This window comes from Hyla sarda, chromosome 4, assembly GCF_029499605.1.
Source record: "Hyla sarda isolate aHylSar1 chromosome 4, aHylSar1.hap1, whole genome shotgun sequence".
NCBI lineage: Eukaryota > Metazoa > Chordata > Amphibia > Anura > Hylidae > Hyla > Hyla sarda.
In genome coordinates, this window is record NC_079192.1 from 10,987,194 (window position 1) to 11,014,335 (window position 27,142).

Here is a 27,142-nt window from a genome sequence, read left to right on the forward strand (position 1 = left end):
CGGACCTCCAGATGTTGCAAAACTGCAACTCCCAGCATGCCCAGTTGCCATGGGCTGTCTGGGCATGCTGGGAGTTGTAGTATACAGGGTCCCAATACAGCAATGCATGTCGCTTTACGGCGATGTGCATTGCTGTAAAGGGCCCAACCGCGGCTGAAGATCTACTCACCTGTCGCCGCCACCGCCTTCATCGCCTGGATCCGGGTCTTCAGGGACGAGGTAAGTACCGGGGCCGGTCCCCAGCACTCCCCCGTCCTCAGGTCTGCCTCCTGTCCTCTCCGGACTTCCAGGGGCCGGGCAGGGCGGGAGGAAGTAACCCCCCCCCCTGCGATTGGTCGGTTAACTAACCGACGGATCGCAGGGGATCGGAGGAGGTGGCCGGCTTGCCACCTCGCTCCTAGTCTTCAGCATGGTCCTGGCTGTCTGTGACAACCGGGATCATGCAAAATTACCGGGCGGTCGGGTCCCAGAGACCCGATCAGCCCGGTATCGCCGCAGATCGCAGGGGTGATTTCCCTAGCGATTTGTGGCGATCGCCGACATGGGGGGCCTACATGGCTCCCCTCAGCGTCTGCCCTGGATGCCTGCTGAAGGATTTCAGCAGCGATCCGCTTGCGATCTCCGCCGGATGAGCGGCGGAGACCAGGAAAAGACCATGACGTATGCATACGTCATGGGTCCTTAAGGGGTTAAAGGGGTATTCCAGGCAAAACCTTTTTTTTATATATCAACTGGCTCCGGAAAGTTAAACAGATTTGTAAATTACTTCTATTAAAAAATCTTAATCCTTCCAATAGTCATTAGCTTCTGAAGTTTTCTGTCTAACTGCTCAATGATGATGTCACGGGACGTGAGTCATCAGAGAGCAGTTAGACAGAAAACAACAACTCAATTTCAGAAGCTAATAACTATTGGAAGGATTAAGATTTTTTAATAGAAGTAATTTACAAATCTGTTTAACTTTCTGGAGCCAGTTGATATAAAAAAAATAAGTTTTTTCCTGGAATACCCCTTTAACCCCTTCAGGACGGAGCCCATTTTGGCCTTAAGGACCGGAGCGTTTTTTGCACATCTGACCACTGTCACTTTAAACATTAATAACTCTGGAATGCTTTTAGTTATCATTCTGATTCCGAGATAGTTTTTTCGTGACATATTCTACTTTAACATAGTGGTAAATTTTTGTCGATACTTGCATCCTTTCTTGGTGAAAAATCCGTAAATTTGATGAAAAATTTGAAAATTTTGCATTTTTCTAATTTTGAAGCTTTCTGCTTGTAAGGAAAATAGATATTACGAATACATTTTTTTTTTTGGTTCACATATACAATATGTCTACTTTATGTTTGCATCATAAAATTGACGTGTTTTTACTTTTGGAAGACACCAGAGGCTTCAACGGTCAGCAGCAATTTTCCGATTTTTCACAAAATTTTCAAACTCAGTATTTTTCAGGGACCAGTTCAGGTTTGAAGTGGATTTGAAGGGTCTTCATATTAGAAATACCCCATAAATGACCCCATTATATAAACTACACCCCCCAAAGTATTCAAAATGACATTCAGTCAGTGTTTTAACCCTTTAGGTGTTTCACACGAATAGCAGCAAAGTGAAGGAGAAAATTCACAATCTTCATTTTTTACACTCACATGTTCTTGTAGACCGCATTTTTGAATGTTTACAAGGGGTAAAAGGACAAAATTTTTACTTGTATTTGTAGCCCAATTTCTCTCGAGTAAGGACATTCCTCATATGTCTATGTAAAGTGTTCGGCGGGCGCAGTAGAGGGCTCAGAAGGGAAGGAGCGACAAGTGGATTTTGGAGAGTACGTTTTTCTGAAATGGTTTTTGGGGGGCATGTTACCTTTAGGAAGCCCTTATGGTGCCAGAACAGCAAAAAAAAACCACATGGCATACCATTTTGGAAACTAGACCCCTCGGGGAATGTAACATGGGATAAAGTGAGCCTTAATACCCCACAGGTGTTTCACGACTTTTGCAAATGTAAAAAATAAATAAAAATGTTACCTAAAATGCTTGTTTTCCCAAAAAAATGTTATTTTTAAAAAGGGTAATAGCAGAAAATGCCCCTAAAAATTTGAAGCCCAATTTCTCCCGATTCAGAAAACACCCCATATGGGGGTGAAAAGTGCTCTGCTGGCGCACTACGGGTCTCGGAAGAGAAGGAGTCACATTTGGCTTTTTGAACGCAAATTTTTCTCTGGGGGCATGCCGCATTTAGGAAGCCCCTATGGTGCCAGAACAGCAAAAAAAAAACCACATGGCATACCATTTTGGAAACTAGACCCCTTGGGGAACGTAACAAGGGGTTAAGTGAACCTTTATACCCCACAGGTGTTTCACGACTTTTGCATATGTAAAAAAAAAATTTTTTTTTTACCTAAAATGCTTGTTTTCCCAAAAATTTTACATTTTTAAAAAGGGTAAAAGCAGAAAATACCCCCCAAAATTTGTAACACAATTTCTCCCGAGTACGGCGATACCCCATATGTGACCCTAAACTGTTGCCTTGAAATACGACAGGGCTCCAAAGTGAGAGCGCCATGCGCATTTGAGGCCTAAATTAGGGATTGCATAGGGGTGGACATAGGGGTATTCTACGCCAGTGATTCCCAAACAGGGTGCCTCCAGCTGTTGCAAAACTCCCAGCATGACTGGACAGTCAACGGCTGTCCGACAATACTGGGAGTTGTTTTGCAACAGCTGGAGGCTCCGTTCTGGAAACAGTGGCGTACCAGACGTTTTTCATTTTTATTGGGGAGGGGAGGGGGGCTGTGTAGGGGTATGTGTATATGTAGTGTTTTTTACTTTTTATTTTATTTTTTGTGTTAGTGTAGTGTAGTGTTTTTAGGGTACAGTCGCACAGGCGGGGGTTCACAGTAGTTTCTCGCTGGCAATTTGAGCTGCAGCAGAAAGTTTGCGGCAGCTCAAACTTGCAGCCAGATACTTACTGTAATCCTCCGCCCATGTGAGTGTACCCTGTACGTTCACATTGGGGGGGACATCCAGCTGTTGCATAACTACAACTCCCAGCATGCCCGTTGGCTGTCGGTGACTGCTGAGAGTTGCAGTTTTGCAACAGCTGTAGGCACACTGGTTATGTATCACTGAGTTTGTGACCTAACTCAGTGTTTCACAACCAGTGTGCCTCCAGCTGTTGCAAAACTACAACTCCCAGCATGTACGGTGCATGGTGTACGGTGACTGCTGAGAGTTGTAGTTTGCAACAGCTGGAGGCACACCGGTCGTGAAACACTGAGTTAGGTAAAAAAAAAAAAACTCTGAGTTTCACAACCAGTGTGCCTTCAGCTGTTGCAAAACTACAACTCTCAGCAGTCACCGACAGCCAACGGGCATGCTGGGAGTTGTAGTTATGCAACCAGCAGATGCACCACTACAACTCCCAGCATGCACTTTAGCTGTTTGTGCAAGCTGGGAGTTGTAGTTATACAACAGCTGAAGGTACACTTTTCCATAGAAAGAATGTGCCTCCAGCTGTTGCAAAACCATAAGTCCCAGCATGCCCATAAGGGAATGCTGGGAGTTGTGGTGGTCTGCCTCCTGCTGTTGCATAACTACAGCTCCCAGCATGCCCTTTTTGCATGCTGGGAGCTGTTGCTAAGCAACAGCAGGAGGCTGTCACTCACCTCCAACGATCCAGACGCTGCAGGTCAGTCCCGCCGCCGCAGCTGCTCCTGGGGCCCCGATCCCAACAGGGGCGCCGGGGATCGGGGTCCCCAGCACCCGGGGTGCACGTTCCGCACCCGCTCACGTCCTCCAGAAGAGGGGCGGAGCGGGTGCGGGAGTGACACCCGCAGCAGGCGCCCTGATTGGTCGGCCGGTAATCCGGCCGACGAATCAGGGCGATCATGAGGTGGCACCAGTGCCACCTCACCCCTGCAGGCTCTGGCTGTTCGGGGCCGTCAGAGACGGCCCCGAACAGCCAGTAATTCCGGGTCACCGGGTCACTGGAGACCCGATTGACCCGGAATCGCCGAAGATCGCTGGACTGAATTGTCCAGCGATCTGCGGCGATCGCCGACATGGGGGGGCATAATGACCCCCCTGGGCGATATGCCGGGATGCCTGCTGAACGATTTCAGCAGGCATCCGGCTCCGGTCCCCAACCGGCTAGCGGTGGGGGCCGGAATTCCCACGGGCGTTTGGATACGCCCTCGGTCCTTAAGGACTTGGGATGCAGGGCGTATCCATACGCCCTATGTCCTGAAGAGGTTAATGTACATAAAGAAGCCAAGGAAAGATGGAACAATCTCCAAAAGGCATCAAATTACAGATTAGAGATTCTTATAATATGTCAACAAAAGTTAGATTTTATTTCCATCATTTACACTTTCAATATAACAGAAAACAAAAAAAATGTAATCTGCAAAAGTTTGGGCACCCTACAGAGTTAATATCTTGTACTGCCCCCTTTGGCAAGTATCACAGCTTGTAAACGCTTTTGTAGCCAGCCAAGAGTCTTTCAATTCTTGTTTGAGGTATCTTTGCCCATTCTTCCTTACAAAAGTCTTTCAGTTCTTTGAGATTTCTGGGCTGAATGTCACGCACTGCTCTTCCAAGGTCTATCCATAGATTTTCAATTATGCTGAGGTCAGGAGATTGTGAAGGCCATGGCAAAATATTCAGTTTACGCCTCTTGATGTAATCCCCCGTGGATTTCGAGGTGTGTTTAGGATTATGATCCATTTGTAGAAGCCATCCTCTCTTTAACTTCAGATTTTTCACAGATGGTATCAAGTTAGCATCCAAAATTTGCAAAAATTTTATTGAATCTATTGTTTCTTCTACTCGTGAGATGTTCCCTGTGCCACTGGCTGCAATACAACCCCAAAGCATGATTGATCCACCCCCATGCTTAACAGTTGGACAGAGGTTCTTTTCATTAAATTATGTTCCCCTTCTTCTCCAAACGTACCTTTGCTCATTCTGGCCAAAAAGTTAAATTTTAGCCTCATCGGTCCACAGAACTTGTTTCCAAAATGCATCAGGCTTGTCTATATGTTCATTTGCAAAGCTCAAACGCTGATTTTTGTGGTGAGGAAGTAGAAGAGGTTTTCTTCTGATGACTCTTCCATGAAGACCATATTTGTACAAGTATCTCTTTATAGTGGAATAGTGTACCACAACTCCAGTGTCTGCCAGATCTTTCTGGAGTGATTGTGCAGTCAAACGTGGGTTTTGAATTGTTTTTCTCACATTCCTGCGAGTTGTTCTGTCTGATATTTTTCTTGGTCTTCCAGATCTTGCTTTAACTTCCACTGTTCCTGATTACTGCCATTTCTTAATTACATTCTGAACAGAGGATATTGACATCTGAAAACGTTTTGCTATCTTCTTATAGCCTTCTCCAGCTTTGTGAGCGTCAACTATTTTCAGTTTCAGATTTCTAGACAACTGCTTAGAAGAACCCATGGTGCTGATTGTTGGGGCAAGGTCAGATGAGTCTGGGCGTTTAAAACCTTTGAGATTGACATCACCTGGTCTTCCCAGATGATGATTGAGAACAATCCATGACACTGGCAGGTCTCAGCTTTGCAAAGGGGGCAGTGCATGCTATAAATTCTGCAGGGTGCACAAACTTTTCAGACACCATTTTTTTGTTTTCTGTTATTTTGAAAGTGTAAATGATGGAAATAAAATTTAACTTTTGTTGACATATTATAAGAATGTCTAATCTGTAATTTGATGCCTTTTGGAGATTTTTCCATCTTTCCTTGGCTTCTTTATGCACATTAATACAAATGTTTACCTGGGGTGCCCAAACTTTTGATCCCCACTGTATATTCGAGGATCCCATCAGGTTTTTGTTCGATGGAGGTCTCCTCATCTCATCAGATTGTTTTTTCCCCCTCAACTTCCAAAAATCATAACGCTTTCAATTTTCCACCTACACAGTGGCATTGCTAGGGTTGGTGTCACCCGGTGCGGTAGAAAATGGTGTCACCCCATACCTCCCCCCCCCAGTAAGTTTTTAGCCTGTTGTGACAGACACCACTGTTGTAGCACATTGTGAGGAATTCCAGTATAATAATCAGATATACCAGTTGCCACAGAATGGGAAAGTGTTAAAGAAGTTTTCACCATTTAAATATACAGCTCCCAGAATTACTTAAAGAGGTACTCCACTGGAAAACATTTTCTTTTATATCAACTGGTGCCAGAAAGTTAAACAGATTTTTTAACTTACTTTAAATTACTTCTATTTAAAATCTTAATCCTTACAGTCCTTATAAGCTGTTGTATTCTCCACAGGAAGTTGTGTAGTTCTTTCCAGTCTGTCCACAGTGCTCTGTCTGTCCATGTTAGGAACTGTCCAGAGCAGGAGAGGTTTGCAATGGGGATTTGCTCCTACTATGGACAGTTCTTGACATGGACAGAGGTGTCAGTACAGAGCACTGTGGTCAGACAGAAAATAAATGAAAAAAGAAAAGAACTTCCTGTGAATCACTTATACAGCAGCTAATAAGTACTGGAAGGATTAAGATTTTTTAAGTAGAAGTAATTTATAAATCTGTTTAACTTTGTAGCACCAGTTGATTAAACATTTTTTTCCCAGTAGAGTACCCCTTTATGCAGTGGTGAGGTTATGCTGGGAGTTGTAGTTTCACTTATCATAACTGTAGAACTGACAAGCGACTACAGCTCTGATAGGACATAGAGAGGAGAATGTGCAATGATATCAGTGACTACTGGTGACGTCTTCTCTATAGGGAGGAGAATACACAATGATATCAGTGATTACAGGTGACGTCTTCTCTATAGTGAGGAGAATACACAATGATATCAGTGACTACAGGTGACGTCTTCTCTATAGTCAGGAGAATACACAATGATATCAGTGACTACAGGTGACGTCTTCTCTATAGAGAGGAGAATACACAATGATATCAGTGACTACAGGTGACGTCTTCTCTATAGTGAGGAGAATACAATGATATCAGTGACTACAGGTGACGTCTTCTCTATAGAGAGGAGAATACACAATGATATCAGTGACTACAGGTGACGTCTTCTCTATAGTGAGGAGAATACACAATGATATCAGTGACTACAGGTGACGTCTTCTCTATAGTCAGGAGAATACACAATGATATCAGTGATTACAGGTGACATCTTCTCTATAGTGAGGAGAATACACAATGATATCAGTGACTACAGGTGACGTCTTCTCTATAGAGCGGAGAATACACAATATCAGTGACTACAGGTGACGTCTTCTCTATAGAGAGGAGAATACACAATGATATCAGTGACTACAGGTGACGTCTTCTCTATAGTGAGGAGAATACACAATGATATCAGTGACTACAGGTGACATCTTCTCTATAGTGAGGAGAATACACAATGATATCAGTGATTACAGGTGACGTCTTCTCTATAGAGAGGAGAATACACAATGATATCAGTGACTACAGGTGACGTCTTCTCTATAGTGAGGAGAATACACAATGATATCAGTGACTACAGGTGACGTCTTCTCTATAGTGAGGAGAATACACAATGATATCAGTGACTACAGGTGACGTCTTCTCTATAGTGAGGAGAATACACAATGATATCAGTGACTACAGGTGACGTCTTCTCTATAGTGAGGAGAATACACAATGATATCAGTGACTACAGGTGACGTCTTCTCTATAGTGAGGAGAATACACAATGATATCAGTGACTACAGGTGACGTCTTCTCTATAGTGAGGAGAATACACAATGATATCAGTGTCTACAGGTGACGTCTTCTCTATAGTCTTTCCTTATCTAATTCAGATGGTACATACCGCCTGGTCCAGCTAAAACTTCTCTCTGCAGAATGTGACGCCCAGACCTCTCCTCACTATGTCAGCGCATTCTCATCCTCTATATGAAAACAAGTATTATTATAAACCTGCCAGACACTGTATCCTCTAAATATAATACTACTATACACTATACTCTTTGATTATAAACCTTCCATACACCATACCCACTGAATATAATACTACCACACACTGTACATTCTGAATATAATACCAACACATACTGTACACTCTGAATATAAATCTGCCACATACGGTACCCTCTGAATATACTGCCACATACTGTACCCTCTGAATATAAATCTGCCACATACTGTACCCTCTGAATATAATACCGCCACACACTGTACATTTTGAATATAATACCAACACATACTGTACACTCTGAATATAAATCTGCCACATATGCTACCCTCTGAATATACTTCCACATACTGTACCCCTGAATATAAATCTGCCACACACTGTACCTTCTGAATATAAATCTGCCACATACTGTACCCTCTGAATATAAATCTGCCACATACTGTACCCTCTGAATATACCGCCACACACTGTACCCTCTGAATATAAATCTGCCACATACTGTACCCTCTGAAAATAAATCTGGCGGTGTTGCTAGTGGATGATGGGGGTGCTAGTACTGGGGAGGTGTTGCTGGAGGATGATGAGGGTGCTACTGGCCATCCCCCCTGGCAGTATCACCCCCATCATCCATCGTCAGGATCGTCCTCCTGGCAGGAGCACCCCCATCATCCACCATCAGGATCTGCTGAAGAAGGTGCTGCTGCTGGGGGGGTTTGCTGGTGGATGATGAGGGTGCTACTGCCAGGGGGGGGGGAGCATTAGGTAGGCCGCAGTTCCCCCACTTAAGGTAGGTAGCAGTTCCCCCACATTAGGTAGGTAGCAGTTTCCCCACATTAGGTAGCATAGATTCCCCACATTTGGTACCAGTTACCCCACATTAGGTAGTAATTTCCCCACATTAGGTAGCACAGATTCCACACATTAGGTAGCATAGATTCCACACATTAGGTAGCATAGATTCCACACATTAGGTAGCACAGATTCCCCACATTAGGTAGCAGTTTTCCCACATTATGTAGCAGCCTTCGCACATTAGGTATCAGTTTTCCAACATTAGGTAGCATAGATTCCCCTCATTTGGTAGTAGTTTCCCCTCCATTAGGCTGCAGGTTCCCTTGCCTGTTCCCCACAATAGGTCAAAGTCTCCCCACATTAGATCACTGGTTCAAACAAACCCCCCTCCCCCCACACAAAAAAAAACCACACACACACACACAACACAGAGACACACACAGATAGAGAGAGAGAGAGAGAGAGAGACACACACACAGTCAGAGAGACACACACTCACAGAGATACACACACACACACAGAGTCACACACAGAGAGCCACACACAGACAGAGATAGCGACAGACACACACACAAACACACACAGAGAGACACACACTCACAGACACACACAAACAGTCACACACAGACAGAGACACACAAACAGAGAGAGTGAGCCAGACACACACTCACTCACCCATCCAGCGCAGCGCTCCTACTCTCCGGGCGCTCAGCGAGTGACGTCACGTCCTCCTGCGCCAGCCCTGCGGAGGGACGTCGGACTGGCGCAACAGAAGACGTGGGGGCGCAGGCCGGTTCACTGTGCAGGTGACGGGGGGAGGGTGGGGGTGCTAGTACGGAGGCGCAACAAGTGAGGACCGGGGGGGGGGGGGCAGGTGATGCTATTACAGAGACAGCGCAAGTGGGGGCCGGGGGGGGGGGGGCTGCTAGTACGGAGACAGGCAGAGCAACTGAGGACCGGCAGCCTACCTGGTGTCACCCCATCAGGATGGTGTCACCCGGTGCGGGCCGCACCCCCCGCACCCCGGTCGCAACGCCACTGCACCTACAGACTCATATGAGGGCTTGTTCTTTCATTTTTCAGAGGCCTTTTTTAAAAATGAAAGAAGCGATCTGATTGGTTGTTATGGGCAACTGGTCAACCTTTCCTCTGCACAGATTTTGATAAATCTCCCCCATAGTGCTCATATCGGTGGATCGCTGATAACACTAAGTAATGCTATATGCAACAAGCATAGCATCATTCGTTAGCAATCTAATGATTGAATATGAAGGTCCCCATGTCCTCTTTATACAAGTGTGAAGGGGAGGAAAGAAGTATAATAAAAAAAGAAAACTATAACCACCTATGTATATAAAGCAAATACTGATAATGAAAAGTTAGAATCAATAACCTCAGTCATAGAACACGTACGTGTGACTTACAGACAGGAGCTCATATTGTTCCACTCATTTAGTCTCATCAGACCTAACGCATTAAAGGGGTACTCCCATGCCCCAGCATTCTGAACATTCTGTTCAGAACCATTGGAGCTGTGACATCATGGCAACGCCCCTGTGACATGACATCACGCGCCCTCCATTCATGTCTATGGGAGGGGGCGTGGAAAGTGGTTGTCACGCCCCCTCCCATAGACATGAATGGATGGGGCATGGTGTGACGGTGAGAGGATGTGATCGTGACCCTGCGTTATATCACAGGAGCCAGCACAGGATGTAAATATATGTCCTGCATCATTAAAGGGGTATTCCAGGATTTTTTTCTATTTGACTATGCTACAGGGGCTGTAAAGTTAGTGTAGTACATAATATAGTGTCTGTACCTGTGTGTGACGGTTTTCTCACAATTCTTCTGTGATTTTCACCCCAATATTTATTTTTAACAGCATACAAAATTACTGTTGTCTCAGATTTTTCCCAGGTTGCAATGCAGCTGAGACCTGACTCACTAGTCAGCTGATGACAGGGAGCCTGTCTGCTTCAATGGGTGGAGGGATCGCTTGGTGGGAGAGAGAGATCAATCTGCAACTAATACAACAGCTGTAGGCACCCTGATTGGAAACCACAGGTATTTTGAATGGATGCAGCTCATTTATGTTTCAATGGGTGGGGTGGCTGATGTGAGGGAGGGAGGATAATGGAATTATGGGATTTGTAGTCAAAAAAAGAAAAATCAAACAGGAAATGCCAACTCACAAAAATCTAGCCACAGTGTTAAAGTAATCTCACAACATAGCCATTTAGTCCCAAGACAAGTGCAGATCCTTCCTAAGCATGTCCATAACTGTCTGCCAGGTACGTACTAAAATCACCTTATAGTGGATAACCCCTTTAACCCCTTAACGACGCAGGACGTATATTTACGTCCTGCGCCGGCTCCCGCGATATGAAGCGGGATCGCGCCGCGATCCCGCATCATATCGCGTGGGTCCCGGCGCTAATCAACGGCCGGGACCCGCGGCTAATACCACACATCGCCGATCGCGGCGATGTGCGGTATTAACCCTTTAGAAGCGGCGGTCAAAGCTGACCGCCGCTTCTAAAGTGAAACTGAAAGTATCCCGGCTGCTCAGTCGGTGAAATCGCGGCGTCCCGAACAGCTGATCGGACACCGGGAGGGCTCTTACCTGCCTCCTCGGTGTCCGATCGACGAATGACTGCTCCGTGCCTGAGATCCAGGCAGGAGCAGTCAAGCGCCGATAATGCTGATCACAGGCGTGTTAATACACGCCTGTGATCAGGATGAGAGAGCAGTGTGTGCAGTGTTATAGGTCCCTATGGGACCTATAACACTGCAAAAAAAAAGTAAAAAAAAAGTGTTAATAAAGGTCATTTAACCCCTTCCCTAATAAAAGTTTGAATCACCCCCCTTTTCCCATAAAAAAATAAAACAGTGTAAAAAAAAAAAAAATAAACATATGTGGTATCGCCGCGTGCGTAAATGTCCGAACTATAAAAATATATCATTAACTAAGCCGTATGGTCAATGGCGTACACGCAAAAAAATTCCAAAGTCCAAAAAAGCGTATTTTGGTAACTTTTTATAACATTAAAAAATGAATAAAAAGTGATCAAAAATTCAGATCAAAACAAAAATCATACCGATAAAAACTTCAGATCACGGCGCAAAAAATGAGTCCTCATACCGCCCTGTACATGGAAAAATAAAAAAGTTATAGGGGTCAGAAGATTACATTTTTAAACGTATAAATTTTCCTGCATGTAGTTATGATTTTTTCCAGAAGTGCCACAAAATCAAACCTATATAAGTAGGGTATCCTTTTAACCGTATGGACCTACAGAATAATGATAAGGTGTAATTTTTACCGAAATATGCACTGCGTAGAAACGGAAGCCCCCAAAAGTTACAAAATGGCGTTTTTTTTTCGATTTTGTCGCACAATGATTTTTTTTCCGTTTCGCCGTGCATTTTTGGGTAAAATGACTAATGTCACTGCAAAGTTGAATTGGTGACGCAAAAAATAAGCCATAATATGGATTTTTAGGTGGAAAATTGAAAGGGTTATGATTTTTAAAAGGTAAGGAGGAAAAAACGAAAGTGCAAAAACGGAAAAACCCTGAGTCCTTAAGGGGTTAAGGGGTTAAACTCTATTCATTTAAGCTTTGCAAATTTTAACCCCCTCAGGGCTACTATTATGTAATTCATTTTATGGACTATGAACCGAGCTTCTCCTATGCCGGTTTTCAACGTAATATAGTCCACATGGACATATGGACATATTAAGCTATATACAATATGATTGCTCTTACAAGTGATGAACTACCTGACTTGTGTTTCTGCGCCTCCTAGCTTACAGAAACATTTTACTAAAGAACTAAATAATTTTTGCCGGTGTAATGACCGAGGTGAGCAGCTCAATTTAACCACGACTGATTTCATTTCTTTTTTTCTTCTTTTCTTTATAAAATCATTTCATGTATTAGTTCTCCTCAAAGTCATTCTAGGTTTATTTTGAACTATTTTCTCAAGCTCCACATTTTATTCTAAAATGAACCAATTTTTATGGATCACATTATTTTTCTATTGTGTGTTTTGAAATGAAAATACAATTTTATTCACTTTTTTAATGTTGATATTTTGTTTTTTAGGGTGAAGTCAATGGGATCTCTATCTTTTTACAGCTCTACTAAATGCTCCCTAAAACATCTAAAAGGTAATTCCTCTGTAGAAGACTCGTCTTCATCTCATTGACTTGCTGTACCTAAGTGTTATAGTCACTATTAACACATTTAGATTAAAGGGGTATTCCAGGATTTTTTTTATTTGACTGTGCTACAGGGGCTGTAAAGTTAGTGTAGTTCAGTGAAGTCTGTACCTGTGTGTGATTTTTGTCCCAATATTGATTTTTAAAGGGGTACTCCACTGTCTCAGCGTTTGGAACATTTTGTTCTGTACTCTGTGTGGGCGCCGGGCTCGTGACGTCAAAATGTTACGAATGCTGAGGCAGTCGAGTACCCCTTTAACAGCATACAAAATTACTCGAGTCTCAGGTTTTCCCAGGTTGCAGTGTGGGCGAGATATGACATCACTAGTCAGGTGTGCAAAGGGAGCAGGTCCTGCTTCTTTGGGTGGAGCGACTGCTGGGTGAGAGAAATCATTCTGCAACTAATTGTAGGCACCCTGTTTAGAAAACACTTGTCTTTTGAATGGAAGGCAGCTCCATTTTGTTTCAATGAGTGGGGTGGCTGGTGTGGGAGGGAGAAAAGTGACCTCACACTTACAAACAAGGAACTATGGGATTTGTTGTTTGAGAGATCAAACTCCAACAGGAGATACCCAGTTCACTGAAAGATAGTTACAGCGTTAAGGTAATTTTGCAACATAGCCATTTAGCACCAAGACAAGCACAGATTGTCAGGGATAAAGTGCAGCCCTGAACTTGCCCACTCCCTCTGTTCCTGCCTACTTGTGTACCAGCCCTAAGCAGTGGGTCCACAACCATAGTGCCGGTCCCTTCCTCAGATAAGTGATGGACAGTCACAGGTCAAAACAATAAACTACAAAAACTGACAAAGGTCGGGAACAGCTGGAGGCACACAAAACTAACTGGAAAAAACCTAAACACACACACACACTGAACTTAAAGTCAACAAGCCGAGTCCAAGTCAGGAGGGAACGGAGTACAATAACAGAGAGCCAAAGAGTAGTCAAAAACCAAGCCAAAGAGTAATAGAACCAGATAGACAATAATATACAGAGGTTGCTAGTTTCAGTTGCAAGAACTTTCACAGGAGAAGCATGAATGGGAAAGGCTTCCTTATATATCCCTGTTCAGCTAGCAGGAGGAATCTAATAGGCTGCAAACTGAACCACACGCAGAAACACAGGGGCGTAGTCCCAGCAACCAAGATAAACAAAGTCTCAGGGCAGATTAACCCTATGGCTTCTGACAGTACCCCCCCCCCCTTTTTTACGAGGGGCCACTGTACCCTTAACAACCTGGGAGTACCCATGTACCGTCTTGGATACAGATGGACTATCAATATCCTCATCTGTATCCTCGTCCTCTATATCACACCACTCATTGGTGTCCTCACAATCATCCTCCAAATCCTCACTACTCTTTTCTGACTCCAAGTCCACATGAGCACTCAACACTTATTGCCCATGCTTTCTGTTTCAATATTTTTATAGATTTTTTAATTTTTTAAGTTAGGGTGCATTCACACCACGTTTTGTACATACCGGTGCCTGACCGGACCGGACCTAAAACCATAGTTTACTATGGTTTTAGGTCCGGTCCAAAACTGCATATGAGTCAAAACTGAGCCGACCAGAGTCACTGTTTGACTCCGGTCGGGTCATTAAAGTAAATGGAGTCACGGGCTGATCCGGCCGGGGTACGGGAGCGCCCGGTTTTCCCCCTCTTCCCGCCGGATCCAGCACCCGTATGTACAAAACGTGGTGTGAATGCACCTTTACAACATAAAAATCAGGAAAACAAGCTATATATTCCACACAGTGCTACATATAACTATAGACTTAGTTATATCTAATATCATATATACTGCCAGTGTTCTTTAATGTAACATTAAATTTGCTGCTTATGAGATATGCAAATCATTTATAGATCAATTGATTAATTAACAAATGATGCATCCTATCTTATATCTAATCCCTAAGAACACTATTTTTAAAAAAAACTAAAAAAAACAAAAGACAGAAAAGGGGGGGGGGGGGGAAGAAGAAAGAAGAAAATATTTCCTGCACTTAAAGAAAAAATATCCTAATCATTATTTGTTAAGTTATTTATCCATGGATGCCATAACTCACTCAGAGAAATAGTAGACATAATTCCCCCGTGTTATATGCGACAGTTTTTTCACATTGGTACGATTGACGTATAAGAATTAAAGGCTCTCTATAGGTCGGGATGACCGTAGATTTCCAATGTTTTGTGATGATCAACTTCGCCATGGTGATGATCTTACATACCAATATTCTCATTGGTTTTGGATAATTCTGAATCCCGATCAATAAAAACAGCATCTGAGGGGTCAGCTGTATGTTAGTATTAGTCAATTGCACTAAAAGCCTTTCAACTTGGGTCCAATAAGCCTTCAGATTTGGACATTGCCATATGAGTGTGAGTGACCCTCTATTGCCACAATGTCTCCAACACACTGGTGCAGAGTTTGAATACATGGCATGAAGCTCAGTTGGTGTGAGATACCAAAAAAAAAAAAAAGGCGTGTATCACTAGCGCTGGAGGAATTTAATTCTGGCAGCCACTTTATCACTGTAGGGGTCCTGGCAAGTCCCCCCAAGGTACAAGTTGAATTTTTTTTTTTATATAGAAATAAATAAATAGATAAAAAAGAAGGTATTCAACACTTACTGAGCAAGTAGTGATCAATTGTTCCTGAGTATTAAGGTTGATAGGGAGAAATTCAATGTTGATATACAATTCCACTGTAGATAGTAGATATATGGGATATTAGTATTGGTTATTAGTGGATAAACATGTACTGAAAAATCCTCTGTTAAAAATGATGATAGATCAGAAATTCATTATCTGGATGTCAGACACACTTACTGGAAAATATTTGAGCAAAGGTCCTGTAGTGGTGTTCAGTTTTGCATTTAGCAAGAGTTTGTAAGTTCACAGCAAGTAATAGACGCATACACATAAATACACCGTATCTAATTTCTGTTATACAAGTCTGCTCTCTTAATACTTTAGTATCTGACTGCTCCTTCCTCCATACGTGTGATGGATACAGATATTTTTGCAATATAGATGTTGTGAGTGAAGTATACACTTGTGGTACAATACCTCCGTGTTCCTCGTGGTGATGTTCCGGTCCCCGGCTTTCTGGCAGGTCGCGTGACGGCTGATGTTTCTCCACACTCGGTGTCAGGCCGGTATCCGCGCGATGCAGGGGACTGGCAGCGGAGGTTGTGATAACCGCTAAGGTGTCCGGAGGTTGCGGTGACGGTAGTGATGTCCGGGATGACAGCGGCTGCACGCGTCGGGAGGATCGCTGCGGCTGGAAAGCGTCTCACCGGCGTGGCGCACATTGAGCTGTAGGATAAGTTGCGGTAATGCCTGGGCACTGTTTTGTGACGTCAGTGTCATAGGCCATGGGGATTAGATCCTATGCATTTCGGATAGTACGCTATCCTTCCTCAGGGATCCCATCACACGATGGAGGAAGGAGCAGTCAGATACTAAAGTATTAAGAGAGCAGACTTGTATAACAGAAATTAGATACGGTGTATTTATGTGTATGCCTCTATTACTTCAAGTGCTCGGCATATGCTGTGAACTTCCAAACTTTTGCTAAAGGCAAAACTGAACACCACTACAGGACCTTTGCTCAAATATTTTCCAGTAAGTGTGTCTGACATCCAGATAATGAATTTCTGATCTATCATCATTTTTAACAGAGGATTTTTCAGTACATGTTTATCCACTAATAACCAATCCTAATATCCCATATATCTACTATCTACAGTGGAATTGTATATCAACATTGAATTTCTCCCTATCAATCTTAATACTCAGGAACAATTGATCACTACTTGTTGTGAGATACCATTTTAGTCTCATTTTGATCTCCAGATGTGTCACACACAGCAATGCCCTGCGTGTCCATTGGAAGTTTTTTTTCCATTCTTCCTCTGAGATATTGCAAGCCAATTCCTTCTCCCATGCCCTGTATGGCGCATAGTATGACAAAGGTAGAGATGCGCCATAGGGTTATGATTTTTAAAAGGTAAGGAGGAAAAAACGAAAGTGCAAAAACGGAAAAACCCTGAGTCCTTAAGGGGTTAAGGGGTTAAACTCTATTCATTTAAGCTTTGCAAATTTTAACCCCCTCAGGGCTACTATTATGTAATTCATTTTATGGACTATGAACCCAGCTTCTCCTATGCCGGTTTTCAACGTAATATAGTCCACATGGACATATGGACATATTAAGCTATATACAATATGATTGCTCTTACAAGTGATGAACTACCTGACTTGTGTTTCTGCGCCTCCTAGCTTACAGAAACATTTTACTAAAGAACTAAATAATTTTTGCCGGTGTAATGACCGAGGTGAGCAGCTCAATTTAACCACGACTGATTTCATTTCTTTTTTTCTTCTTTTCTTTATAAAATCATTTCATGTATTAGTTCTCCTCAAAGTCATTCTAGGTTTATTTTGAACTATTTTCTCAAGCTCCACATTTTATTCTAAAATGAACCAATTTTTATGGATCACATTATTTTTCTATTGTGTGTTTTGAAATGAAAATACAATTTTATTCACTTTTTTAATGTTGATATTTTGTTTTTTAGGGTGAAGTCAATGGGATCTCTATCTTTTTACAGCTCTACTAAATGCTCCCTAAAACATCTAAAAGGTAATTCCTCTGTAGAAGACTCGTCTTCATCTCATTGACTTGCTGTACGTAAGTGTTATAGTCACTATTAACACATTTAGATTAAAGGGGTATTCCAGGATTTTTTTTATTTGACTGTGCTACAGGGGCTGTAAAGTTAGTGTAGTTCAGTGAAGTCTGTACCTGTGTGTGATTTTTGTCCCAATATTGATTTTTAAAGGGGTACTCCACTGTCTCAGCGTTTGGAACATTTTGTTCTGTACTCTGTGTGGGCGCCGGGCTCGTGACGTCAAAATGTTACGAATGCTGAGGCAGTCGAGTACCCCTTTAACAGCATACAAAATTACTCGAGTCTCAGGTTTTCCCAGGTTGCAGTGTGGGCGAGATATGACATCACTAGTCAGGTGTGCAAAGGGAGCAGGTCCTGCTTCTTTGGGTGGAGCGACTGCTGGGTGAGAGAAATCATTCTGCAACTAATTGTAGGCACCCTGTTTAGAAAACACTTGTCTTTTGAATGGAAGGCAGCTCCATTTTGTTTCAATGAGTGGGGTGGCTGGTGTGGGAGGGAGAAAAGTGACCTCACACTTACAAACAAGGAACTATGGGATTTGTTGTTTGAGAGATCAAACTCCAACAGGAGATACCCAGTTCACTGAAAGATAGTTACAGCGTTAAGGTAATTTTGCAACATAGCCATTTAGCACCAAGACAAGCACAGATTGTCAGGGATAAAGTGCAGCCCTGAACTTGCCCACTCCCTCTGTTCCTGCCTACTTGTGTACCAGCCCTAAGCAGTGGGTCCACAACCATAGTGCCGGTCCCTTCCTCAGATAAGTGATGGACAGTCACAGGTCAAAACAATAAACTACAAAAACTGACAAAGGTCGGGAACAGCTGGAGGCACACAAAACTAACTGGAAAAAACCTAAACACACACACACACTGAACTTAAAGTCAACAAGCCGAGTCCAAGTCAGGAGGGAACGGAGTACAATAACAGAGAGCCAAAGAGTAGTCAAAAACCAAGCCAAAGAGTAATAGAACCAGATAGACAATAATATACAGAGGTTGCTAGTTTCAGTTGCAAGAACTTTCACAGGAGAAGCATGAATGGGAAAGGCTTCCTTATATATCCCTGTTCAGCTAGCAGGAGGAATCTAATAGGCTGCAAACTGAACCACACGCAGAAACACAGGGGCGTAGTCCCAGCAACCAAGATAAACAAAGTCTCAGGGCAGATTAACCCTATGGCTTCTGACAGTACCCCCCCCCCCCTTTTTTACGAGGGGCCACTGTACCCTTAACAACCTGGGAGTACCCATGTACCGTCTTGGATACAGATGGACTATCAATATCCTCATCTGTATCCTCGTCCTCTATATCACACCACTCATTGGTGTCCTCACAATCATCCTCCAAATCCTCACTACTCTTTTCTGACTCCAAGTCCACATGAGCACTCAACACTTATTGCCCATGCTTTCTGTTTCAATATTTTTATAGATTTTTTAATTTTTTAAGTTAGGGTGCATTCACACCACGTTTTGTACATACCGGTGCCTGACCGGACCGGACCTAAAACCATAGTTTACTATGGTTTTAGGTCCGGTCCAAAACTGCATATGAGTCAAAACTGAGCCGACCAGAGTCACTGTTTGACTCCGGTCGGGTCATTAAAGTAAATGGAGTCACGGGCTGATCCGGCCGGGGTACGGGAGCGCCCGGTTTTCCCCCTCTTCCCGCCGGATCCAGCACCCGTATGTACAAAACGTGGTGTGAATGCACCTTTACAACATAAAAATCAGGAAAACAAGCTATATATTCCACACAGTGCTACATATAACTATAGACTTAGTTATATCTAATATCATATATACTGCCAGTGTTCTTTAATGTAACATTAAATTTGCTGCTTATGAGATATGCAAATCATTTATAGATCAATTGATTAATTAACAAATGATGCATCCTATCTTATATCTAATCCCTAAGAACACTATTTTTAAAAAAAACTAAAAAAAACAAAAGACAGAAAAGGGGGGGGGGGGGGGGGAAGAAGAAAGAAGAAAATATTTCCTGCACTTAAAGAAAAAATATCCTAATCATTATTTGTTAAGTTATTTATCCATGGATGCCATAACTCACTCAGAGAAATAGTAGACATAATTCCCCCGTGTTATATGCGACAGTTTTTTCACATTGGTACGATTGACGTATAAGAATTAAAGGCTCTCTATAGGTCGGGATGACCGTAGATTTCCAATGTTTTGTGATGATCAACTTCGCCATGGTGATGATCTTACATACCAATATTCTCATTGGTTTTGGATAATTCTGAATCCCGATCAATAAAAACAGCATCTGAGGGGTCAGCTGTATGTTAGTATTAGTCAATTGCACTAAAAGCCTTTCAACTTGGGTCCAATAAGCCTTCAGATTTGGACATTGCCATATGAGTGTGAGTGACCCTCTATTGCCACAATGTCTCCAACACACTGGTGCAGAGTTTGAATACATGGCATGAAGCTCAGTTGGTGTGAGATACCAAAAAAAAAAAAAAAGGCGTGTATCACTAGCGCTGGAGGAATTTAATTCTGGCAGCCACTTTATCACTGTAGGGGTCCTGGCAAGTCCCCCCAAGGTACAAGTTGAATTTTTTTTTTTATATAGAAATAAATAAATAGATAAAAAAGAAGGTATTCAACACTTACTGAGCAAGTAGTGATCAATTGTTCCTGAGTATTAAGGTTGATAGGGAGAAATTCAATGTTGATATACAATTCCACTGTAGATAGTAGATATATGGGATATTAGTATTGGTTATTAGTGGATAAACATGTACTGAAAAATCCTCTGTTAAAAATGATGATAGATCATAAATTCATTATCTGGATGTCAGACACACTTACTGGAAAATATTTGAGCAAAGGTCCTGTAGTGGTGTTCAGTTTTGCATTTAGCAAGAGTTTGTAAGTTCACAGCAAGTAATAGACGCATACACATAAATACACCGTATCTAATTTCTGTTATACAAGTCTGCTCTCTTAATACTTTAGTATCTGACTGCTCCTTCCTCCATACGTGTGATGGATACAGATATTTTTGCAATATAGATGTTGTGAGTGAAGTATACACTTGTGGTACAATACCTCCGTGTTCCTCGTGGTGATGTTCCGGTCCCCGGCTTTCTGGCAGGTCGCGTGACGGCTGATGTTTCTCCACACTCGGTGTCAGGCCGGTATCCGCGCGATGCAGGGGACTGGCAGCGGAGGTTGTGATAACCGCTAAGGTGTCCGGAGGTTGCGGTGACGGTAGTGATGTCCGGGATGACAGCGGCTGCACGCGTCGGGAGGATCGCTGCGGCTGGAAAGCGTCTCACCGGCGTGGCGCACATTGAGCTGTAGGATAAGTTGCGGTAATGCCTGGGCACTGTTTTGTGACGTCAGTGTCATAGGCCATGGGGATTAGATCCTATGCATTTCGGATAGTACGCTATCCTTCCTCAGGGATCCCATCACACGATGGAGGAAGGAGCAGTCAGATACTAAAGTATTAAGAGAGCAGACTTGTATAACAGAAATTAGATACGGTGTATTTATGTGTATGCCTCTATTACTTCAAGTGCTCGGCATATGCTGTGAACTTCCAAACTTTTGCTAAAGGCAAAACTGAACACCACTACAGGACCTTTGCTCAAATATTTTCCAGTAAGTGTGTCTGACATCCAGATAATGAATTTCTGATCTATCATCATTTTTAACAGAGGATTTTTCAGTACATGTTTATCCACTAATAACCAATCCTAATATCCCATATATCTACTATCTACAGTGGAATTGTATATCAACATTGAATTTCTCCCTATCAATCTTAATACTCAGGAACAATTGATCACTACTTGTTGTGAGATACCATTTTAGTCTCATTTTGATCTCCAGATGTGTCACACACAGCAATGCCCTGCGTGTCCATTGGAAGTTTTTTTTCCATTCTTCCTCTGAGATATTGCAAGCCAATTCCTTCTCCCATGCCCTGTATGGCGCATAGTATGACAAAGGTAGAGATGCGCCATAGGGTTATGATTTTTAAAAGGTGTCGCCATTGGACCTACCACATGTGATTTCCCAGTTAAATCATGTAAGGTCGACCATCCCGATATTCCAGAAACTGTTATCGAAGAAATCAAACTCGGGGGTTTCAGCTTCCATGTAGACATATAGGGCACAAGGATAGGAGGGGTTGGCAAGCACCAATATGCTTCTATTTGGGCCCATAATGGTAGAGTCGTGTCTTGGGCAAAAATAAGCATCTGAGAGACTATAGTTGCTAAATAATGATTTTGAAGATTAGGTACCCCTAGACCTCCCCTATCTCTATGACTTGTCAAAAGTGACATAAAAACTCTTTTCCATTCACCTTTCCATATATATGTAGACATCATTTGAGTCAGATGCTTAAAAAAGGGAACTGGGTAGGGAAATGGGGAGAGTCCTATAGAGATATAACAATTTCGGTAAAGCCATCATTTTAAATGAGGCTATTCTTCCCAGTCATGATGTCTCTACTTTCCCTAACGTCTCCAGTTCGCTTCTAAACATCTGTATAAATGGTATATAGTTAACAGCATGAATTGCAGAAAAAGTATATGGGATTTTTACCCCTAGGTATGTCAGATAATTTGTTCTCCAATCTAAGGGGAATTTCGACTTCAGAGTTACTACTGCCTCTGAAGGCATGTGAAAAGATAAAGCTTGTGACTTTGAAGAGTTTAATTTATTATTAGATATCTGTTCAAAAGTTTCCAGAAGTTGCATAGACTCTGCCAGGGCCTGTTCCGGTCTCTCCATAGTTAGAATTACATCGTCCACATATAATGAAATTAAATGTGAAGTAAGGCCAATGGAGAAACCCTTAATTGTATTATTCGATCGAAATGCTATAGCCAATCGCTCCATACACAAAACAAAAATTAAAGGAGATAGGGGACAGCCCTGGCGGGTCCCATTTGAAATTGGAAAACTCTCGGACACTAAGCCATTAGAGAAGATCCTGGCAATAGGTGTTGAGAATAAAGCCTGAATTGCTTGTAAGATAGTCCTCCCAAATCCCATAGCCCGTAGTACCGAGAAGGCAAATGACCAATGAATACGGTCAAATGCCTTCTCAGCTTCCAGGGACAAGAAGACAGACGGGAGCTTTTTACTATCTATATGACAAAATACAGTGGTCCCTCATCTGTTCCAAATGAACCATCGTTTGTTGAAACCATTGTATGTTGAGGGATCCGTGCAATGGAAAGAATAGGACAGTGGTCTTCAACCTGCGGACCTCCAGATGTTGCAAAACTACAACTCCCAGCATGCCGTTGGCTGTCCGGGCATGCTGAGAGTTGTAGTTTTACAACATCTGGAGGTCCGCAGGTTGAAGACCACTGGAAAAGGAAGTTATACTCACCTGTCCCTGCCGCTCCGGACAATTACCGCTGCCATGGATGTCACCCTCCATTGCTGTCACCGCATCCCCGACGCTCCGGACGAGTCTGTTTCCCCAGGATCCTCGCTCTCCGTCGCCGCCATCACGTCCCTTCGCACGCCGCTCCTATTGGATGACGGGACAGCGTGAGCGGCGACATGATGACGACGAAGGAGAGCACCGGCGATGCAGGGGATCCCGAAGAGGATGCGCCGGAGCCCCGAGGACAGGTGAGTGATCATCACCGCAGCACACAGGGCACCGTAAACGGCTATCCAGTGGCAGCTGAAGCAGTCTGCGCTGCCGGGTAGCCGTTTATGTGATGGCCCCGACATACAAAAGCAACGTATGTTGATGCTGCCTTCAACATGTGATGGCCTCTAAGAGGCCATCGCATGTTGAAATTATCGTATGTCGGGGCCATCGTAGGTCGGGGGGATCACTGTATATTAATTATCCTACTTGTGTTTTCAAAGGCCTGACGACCTCTAATGAAGCCGACATGGTCCCTTGCTACCAAACATGGGAGAACTGATGTCAAACGGTTAGCTAATAAGGGAGCATACATTTTCACATCCAAATTCAATAAAGAAATCGGATGGAAATTGTTAGGTCTATCGGGCGATTTTTCTGATTTCTGAAGAGTCCCTATGAATGTTTCTAGGTTTTTTTGTGGGCGATTACCCTGTGACATCATCTCAGTAAAAAAAAAAAGCCATCGCATATGGTGCCAAGATAGAAGAAAATGCTTTGTAGTAAATAGATATAAGCCCATCAGGGCCAGGAGCTTTGTCTGGGGGGGGGGGGAGATTTGATAACCCGTGTTACTTCATCTAAAGAAATAGGAGAGTTAAAAAAAGGAGATTTGTGATTGTGAAAGACCCAGGAGGGATAGCTTCTGCAAAAAGACTTGTATATCTGAGTCTGTAGGCTGTGGAATATTAGTGTCACTTGAGAGATTATAAAGTCAGTAATAATTCTTAAATGAGTGGGTTATATACGCCGGGTGATATAGTTTATAGGTAGATGTAGAATCCCAAAGATAGGGGATCCTTAATTTCGTATGTTTGGCCTTTAGTCGAGAAGGTAATAATTTCCCCACTTTATTATCATATGCATAGTATTGGGATTTCAACTGTATCTGTTTTCCATAATCGTCATAGAAATATGTGTGTATCTTGTGTCTAATTTCTCATAATCTAAGTGCTAGTTCTGGGGTGGGCATTTGTTTATTCAGATCATCTATTTTCTGCTAATCCAATAAATTGGTTAGCTGTTTCATACGCTCCTTCTTGTGAACGAGGCCCCATTTGATAAACAATCCTCTTATAACCGCTTTGTGCGCTTTCCAAATAATAGTAGATTTAACGTCTGGGGTCACATTCATCAAGAAATATGAAGAGAGATCAGCCAACAAATCAGCTTGGTATCTGGGGTGTCTAAAATTCATTAGCTCGCCACATATATGCAGATGACACAGCCTCAATCTCCAGAACAGTTCCTCAATCTCCAGAACGACAGGCGCATGGTCAGACCATTTCATTGAAGCAATAGCAGATGACTTGAGCAAATCAATAAGCGATTTGTCCACCACTATTAAATCGATTCTAGAGTAGCTATTATGTGTTAAAGAATGATATGTAAAATCTTTTTTGCTAGCGTGTAGAAGACGCCATGTATCATAAACCTCTTCACCATTAAACAGGGATTGTAATGAACAAGGGCGAGCTCGGGTGGGGGGAGACAAATCCATCTCAATATCTGGGACTGCATTAAAGGGGTTATCCAGGAAAGAACTTTACTTTATATATCAACTGGTTCCAGAATGTTAAACAGATTTGTAAAGTACTTCTATTTAAAAAAATCTTAATCCTTTCAGTACTTATGAGCTGCTGAAGTTGAGTTGTTCTTTTCTGTCTAAGTGCTCTCTGATGACTCCTGTCTCGGGAACTGTCCAGAGTAGAAGCAATAAATTGATGTAACTGTATAAATTACATTATTAATTGAACATACTATTAATACATAGTGACCATTAGGGTCTGTAATCTCCTCTATCAGCTGAAACGTCACCGTGTCTCTGAATACAATCATCACCCCCTCTAGATTTATTAATATGATGGGCTTGGAATGTGTGAGGAAAAGCATGATGCAACACTCGATGAGCATCTGCTTTTAATAAGTGCGTTTCTTGCACACATAACACATCACAGGCCTGTAACATGGCATCATTCCATCTATAAGCCCTCTTTTGAGGAGCAATTAATCCATTTACATTTAATGATACAAAAAAATAAAATAAAAATATATATATATATCCTAATTAAATAGACAATGGCGAATAGGATTAAACTTTCATATAACAAATTTCTATTTATGAAGGCAAGCGTAGAAAACAATAGAGTTAAAAAGAAAGAAGAAAAGAAAAGAGAAAAAAGAACGTAAGAAACAGTTAAGGGCAACGACTAGTTCCCCTACTAGAGAAAAAAGACCAAAAAGGTCATATCTATATTGGTGACACTTGTTCGCCAACATGGTTTTGTGGTGGCGAACAAAAGGGAAAAAAAAGTTTAGCCTCAAAACGGTCGGGCTAGTGGGAGAGTTCAGGGTTTTTAGTCTTCTCACTTTGTCTAGTGGCACTTAATGTTGGCTCCTCTGATTTCTGCTAATTTCTTCCCATTCTGGCTGTATGCGAGTTGGAGTGTTATGCACAACTGGTATGTCTATTGGAATACCCCAGGACTCTAATATTTTTTTTCCTTAATCCAAGGAGTAAATAGTGTGCAATTTTTCACCCCTTTGAATTATCAAACGTGTCGGAAAACCCCATTTATACTTGATTTGATGATTCCTCAGTGCCGTAGTTATAGGCGCCAGTTGTCTCCGAGATTGTAAAGTGGTTGCTGATAAATCCGTATATACTGATATATTACGGAATTGCTCTGGAAAAAAAATAGCGATCTCGAGATTTGTTCATAACCGCTTCCTTTATATGAAAGAAATGGATCCTGGTTGAAACATCTCTGGGGATATCATCAGCCAAATGTTTTGGTCGTGGGATTCTATGTGTTCTATCCAACAGCAAGTCTCTAGGGGGAGTCTCGGGTAATAAAGCTTTTAGGAATTCTCCCACATATTGAGAGAGGTCTTTTGCCAGAACAGATTCTGGTACACCCCGTAATTTAATATTATTACGTTGAGACCTGTCCTCCAAGTCAGCGACTTTTCCTCCTTAAAGCATGTACCTCACTTTCTAAGTCATAATGAGCATCAAGCAAGGTATTATAGGATGTGACTAATTCAGTCAGTTTGTGCTCGGCCTGACCTACTCTAGATTCCACCTCCATTATAGCAGCGCTGACAGGTTTTGTTATTTATAAAAAGGAGAATAGATCATTTAGACCTGCTGGTCCCAGTGCATGGGTACGAATGACCCACTTCGCTCCTGCCTGTAACAACATAGTATGGTGATATGTATTCGAGCGGGACTTCTCTGCAGACCACAAAACTTTAAACATCTTATCCCCTATCCAAAGGATTGGGGATAAGATGTCTGATCGCAGGGGTCCTGCTGCTGGGGGACCCCCGCAATCTCCCTGCTAGACCCGTTTGTTTAGAGCATCGGGTGCAGTGTGGGTGCTCGTGATGTCACAGCCACGCCCCCCTCAATGCAAGTCTATGGGAGGGGGTGTGACGGCCGTCACGCCCCATCACATAGACTTGCATAGAGGGGGTGTGGCTGTAATGTCACGAGCGGGGCGTTGCCGTGACGTCACGAGCCTCTGGACCGGCATCGCCAGCCATCCGGCACGGAGCGAAGTTTGTTCCATGCACCCTATGACTGGGGTGCCGCAGCCAAGATCGCAAGGGTCCCCAGTGGCGGGACCCACGTGATCAGACATCTTATCCCCTATGGATAGGGGATAAGATGTCTAGGGGTGGAGTATCTCTTTAAGGGTAGGGCACAGGGAACGGATCCCCACCGTATTTACACCTTAAGAATGTCTGACATATAATGATAGATTTTCCATAAGAGGGAAATCTATCAATATATGCCAGACATTCAAATAGGGGGGACCATGTAATACGTGTATGGGCAAGGAA

General features: G+C 42.8%; 1 protein-coding gene across 16 annotated transcripts in view; it reads left to right on the forward strand.

Moving 5' to 3' along the window:
* The window catches only part of LOC130367542 (uncharacterized), a 352,795-nt gene that overhangs the window by 11,286 nt on the left and 314,367 nt on the right, over nt 1-27,142 (forward strand). For 10 of the 16 annotated variants that reach the window (XR_008892098.1, XM_056570003.1, XM_056570000.1 and 7 more), the window contains exon 2: nt 12,824-12,888. The gene's annotated coding sequence lies outside the window, so the exon portion shown is untranslated. Of the gene's footprint in view, nt 1-10,623; nt 10,782-12,823; nt 12,889-17,220; nt 17,283-17,523; nt 17,639-27,142 lie in introns of those variants that run through there. The other 6 variants (XM_056570002.1, XM_056569997.1, XM_056570005.1 and 3 more) reach the window with 6 other exon arrangements.